We start from the raw sequence: 4,448 nt of genomic DNA, 5'->3' as shown, positions 1-4,448 counted from the left end.
CGCTCCCGGGACGCCCCGAGTTCCCGAGTTCCCGAGTTCCCGAGTTCCCGAGTTCCCGAGTTCCCGAGTTCCCGAGTTCGCTCCCGCCGTCCCCGCCCGCTTCCTAGCGAGGCTCCGCCTCCGGCCAGGCCCCGCCCCGCCCTGGGAAACCCCGCCCCTAGCCAGGCCCCGGCCCGGGCCAGGCTCCGCCTCCAGCCAGGCACCGGCCCCGCCCCGCCCCCTGGGAACCCCGCCCTGTCAGGCCCCGCCCCCTCCGAGCCCCGCCCCACGCCACAGGCCCCGCCCCTTGCCAGGGCCAGGCACTGAAGGTGGTACCAGGCTGAACCCACCCAGGGTGAGCCCGGCCCTCCGTATCCCTGCTGGGCCCGAGGAGAAGGCGGGGGTGGCCTGAGGCGCAGACGCAGTGTCCGTGCCCAAGCATGGGCGGCTGGGCTCAGCCCACGCAGGTGAGTGGCAGCCTCAGTATGCCTTGCACCTGGTGACCACATGTAACCTGTGAGCTGCAGGGTCTCACCTGCACCCCTGGGTCTCACTTAGTGTGGGACTCGGGCTCACCACCCCAACAGCCTTTGGGCACTTTGAGCAACTTGCAAGAGGCCCATGGGCAGGCTGCAACCTTGTGGGGCCAGGAAACGGGGTGCACGTCTCACCTGGTGTAGACTGGGGCTGCCTTCCCACCTGCTGCGGGTTGGGCCATGGGGGAGGGCAAGGGCTGCTTGGAGAGCAGGGCTTCCGGAGCCCACCAGGCTATGAGCCTCAGCTGTTGGAGATGGGTGGGCATCGAGGTGCGGCAGACACGGTGTGCTGGGCACAGGGAGAGGGCAGGGCCCAGGGCCGGGGAGAGGCCAGGGAGGGCCCGGGAGGACCTTAAGGCGGGGACGAGACAGAGCCTGAGGTGGTGTGTGGGGGCTGTGGCAGGAGTTCCCCATTTCTCGGGCTCCCGGGTTCCCCGTTGGTGAGGGCCACGTGAGCCGGATAGCCGTGTCCCCACGCCCACAGCCAGCCACGAGTGGAGTGTCATGCAGTCCCCGGGCCGAGCGGCTCGTGCAGGTGTGATGGACACGTGCAGCCCCCGGGCAGAGCCATGGCCCACTCCCTGGGCTACCGGGCTGCCGTGGGAAGGGGCTGGGGGTCAGAGTATGAACTCCCCGAGCGTGCTCGCAGGGGCGGCTGCTTTGGGGAACCCCAGCCGCCTCTCGCCTCTCTCCGCTGCCAGCCCGACACCAGGTCTGGGCAGGACCTGCGGGAGGCTGGCAGCGGCCACTGGGGCAGGCTCGCTCCCTGGTGGGTGGGGGAGGGTACCCCCGTGGCAGTGGGGCTGGTGAGCAGGGCTGATCGCTGTCCACCCACCCTCAGGGCGCCCAGCAGCACGCTCAGGGCTGGGTGCCGGGCGGGGCATGCGGCTCACACCCAGAGCTGCCCACGGGAGCCTGGGAGGGAAGCTGGACTGGGTGTGCGCTCCGTGGACGGGGCTCCGTGGACGGGGCTCCGTGGACGGGCTCAGGGCTTGAGCCAGGTGCTTGGTCGGGGCTCCCTCGTGCTCAGGCATGCAGGGGAACACTGGGGGGGGGGAGGACGGGAAGGGCGGATGTGGAGGAAAGTAGGTACCACGGGTACGCCTGAGCCTGCCCTGCAGGAGCCAGGCGCCTGCCCTACACCCGACCACAGCTGCCCACCTGCAGCTCTCAGCAGCACAGGCAGTTGAGGACCAGCTCAGAAATCACACATGGTGTGTGGCCTGGCCTGGGCGCTCCCGACCAGGCGGTCTGGGTCAGCACCCTGAGGTCCAGGCTGGTGTCCAGCTGAGAGAGGCGCGGGAGAGCAGGCTGCTGGGTCTGAGGCTCTGAGGGGAGACAGGGCAGAGCTGGGCCCGATGCCCCAGAGGGAGGGCAACTCGTGCCATCTCCCCGGGCCTGGGTCCGAGCGGCCGTGCCACCCCCGCCAGAGCCGGCTGCTGGCTGCAGGAGGTGTGGCTGGCGGGTTCTCTGCACACAGAGGCAGTGTGAGGCAGCCCGCACTAGGAGGCTGTATTTTAAACCACAGGCCTGAGGGTGGAAGGCTGCACGGCCCACGCACTTGCCGCTTTTTTATTTTTACCGCCACACCGCCGTCCTCAGCCCAAAGCCATGTTCAGACTTGCAAGCAGCCCGAGCTTGGCTTCCGGCGCTCCGTGTGGGGGGCGGGAGTCGGGGGTGTTTGTACACAGCCACCCTTCCCGGTCCCCACACCCACCCACGTGATCAGGAAAGCACGGGGTCCGGCAGGGGAAGCCCAGGCATGGGAAGGGCTGGCCGGCCTTCCTCTGGAGCCACGGCCGGGGTGGGGGTGCAGGGGGTGTGGGCCTTTCCCCAGCGGGGGCACACACTGTGACAGGCCCACACCGCCAGGCGGGTGGCCCGTCCAGAGGCCCTCAGAGAGCGGCCCAGGAGAGACTTGGGGTCTGGCCGCAACGCCCCCAACCCCAAGCGCCTGGCGGCACCGGGCTGCCCTGGCAGGGCTGGGTGAGGAGTCAGTTGGCACAAGCTCTCCAGCCCTTGCTCCCCAAACTCTGGGCGGGGCCAGGCCCCAGAGAGCTGCTTCCTCCCTGCCTGGTCCCCGCCAGCCCGTCCGTCCTTCGTCCCCACGCAGAGCAGGCTGGCCGGCACCTCCAGGCCCTCCCCCCCACCCGTGGACTTTGGACGTGAAATCCAAGGCCTGGGCCGGGACTGGTTTCACTTTGGCTGGTCTTGCTCATTAGCACTGCACTGCTGCCGGGACAGTGAGAGTAGCTTTTGTTTTAAAGTGCCTGGTCAGCAGCGTGCCCTCCTTCCCCTGGAGCCGGTACCCACCTCATGTCCCCAACTCTCCCACGGCACCCTCAGAGCTGTGTGCTCCCTGCTTCTTTTCTTTTTAAAAACCTATCTTTCATAAAGATTTATTTGTTTTTAATGGAAAGGCGAATATACATAGAGGAGGAGAGACAGAGAGGAAGATCTTCCATCCACTGACTCACTCCTCTAGTGACTGCAAAGGCCAGAGCTGCGCCGATCCAGAGCCAGGAGCCAGGAACCTCTCCCAGGTCTCCCACGTGCGTGCAGGGTCCCCAGGCTCGGGGCCGTCCTCCACTGCTTTCCCAGGCCACAGGCAGGGAGCTGGACGGCAAGTGGGGCTGCCAGGACATGAACCGGTACTGTTGCCTATATGGGAGGCTGGTGCTGCAGGCAGAGGCTTAGCGTGCAATGTCACAGCACCAGTTCACTTTTGAACCTCAAACATGCCCTTCTGCGGCCCAGCAGGCCTTCTCACAGGCTCTCTCCCACCTCCTCCTCAGTCTGTAGGTTTGATGGGCATACCCCAAAGTAGAAAGTGAGTGGGGAGAACTCGTGCCCTCCATTGGTAGCCACGGCCAGCAGTCCGGCTGGAACTGACGAGGGTGCCTCAGAGAACAAATGGAAGGTTCCTACTGGAATTTTGCAGAGTCAAGTTCAGGCACTGGGGAAGGAAGATGTGGTGCGAGGCAAATGCTTACCTGTGAAGACCCCAGCTCATACCCAGGCACGGGTGGGCGGAGAGCCACGGGGCCAGGATGGCAGGGGAGAGGCGAGTGTGCGTGCCCACAGCGCCCAGCTTGCTGCGCACAGCTCTGTGGGGTCTGGGCTGTGAGCTCCGGCCTGCGTCAGGTACCCTGTGTTACACTTGGCAAGGTAAGGACGAGAGCTCAGGAATACCCTGACTTCCTGGGCAGTCATGGCGACAGGGGCCGCAACGGACACCATCCACACGGAGGAGCTGCTTTGGGCGAGCTAGACTCCTGGAAAACACGGCGCTCGCTTCCCCCGTCCCTTCCAATTCTCTTGTCCCTGATTCAGGAAAGGTGGACATGCCAGCAGTGGGCAAGACCAGAGCAGCAGGCTGATGAGAAGGATGGACCGGGGCTCAAGTCTCGGCTGCTCCGTGTGTGGGTCCAGAGCCCGATGGCCCAAATGCTGGGGCCGCTGTACCCGCACGGGAGACCCAGAAGTTCCCGGCCCAGCTCCGCCTGCTGCGACCATGCGGGGAGTGAACCAGCACATGGAAGAGCTCTCTCTCCCCATCTAGCTTTTCAAGCTTTGCTTCTCAAGTCGTTCAAATAAACGAATCTTAAAAATGAAATCGTGGTGCGTGGCAGAACTAAATCAGCAGTCAGTCACGTGACAAAGCAGGCTCCCTTTGCAGCATGCAAAAACGAAACTCCGAAGTCTGTGAGATAGAATCCTCATGTTTTTCACCTTTGGATTATGCTCTGGGTCAAACTGGGCTCGTTCTTGGTTTATTTTATTTTTTTTTTTAAAGATTTATCTTATTTTTATTGCAAAGTCAGATATACAGAGAGGAGGAGAGACAGAGAGGAAGATCTTCCGTCCGATGATTCACTCCCCAAGTGAGCGCACCGGCCCTTGTTCTTGTTTTTTAAGATTTTTTTTTTTTGT

The sequence above is a fragment of the Ochotona curzoniae genome, unplaced genomic scaffold (genome assembly GCF_017591425.1).
Source record: "Ochotona curzoniae isolate NIBS_2020 unplaced genomic scaffold, NIBS_Ocur_1.0 scaffold_4505, whole genome shotgun sequence".
NCBI lineage: Eukaryota > Metazoa > Chordata > Mammalia > Lagomorpha > Ochotonidae > Ochotona > Ochotona curzoniae.
This window is presented reverse-complemented; position numbering follows the sequence as displayed.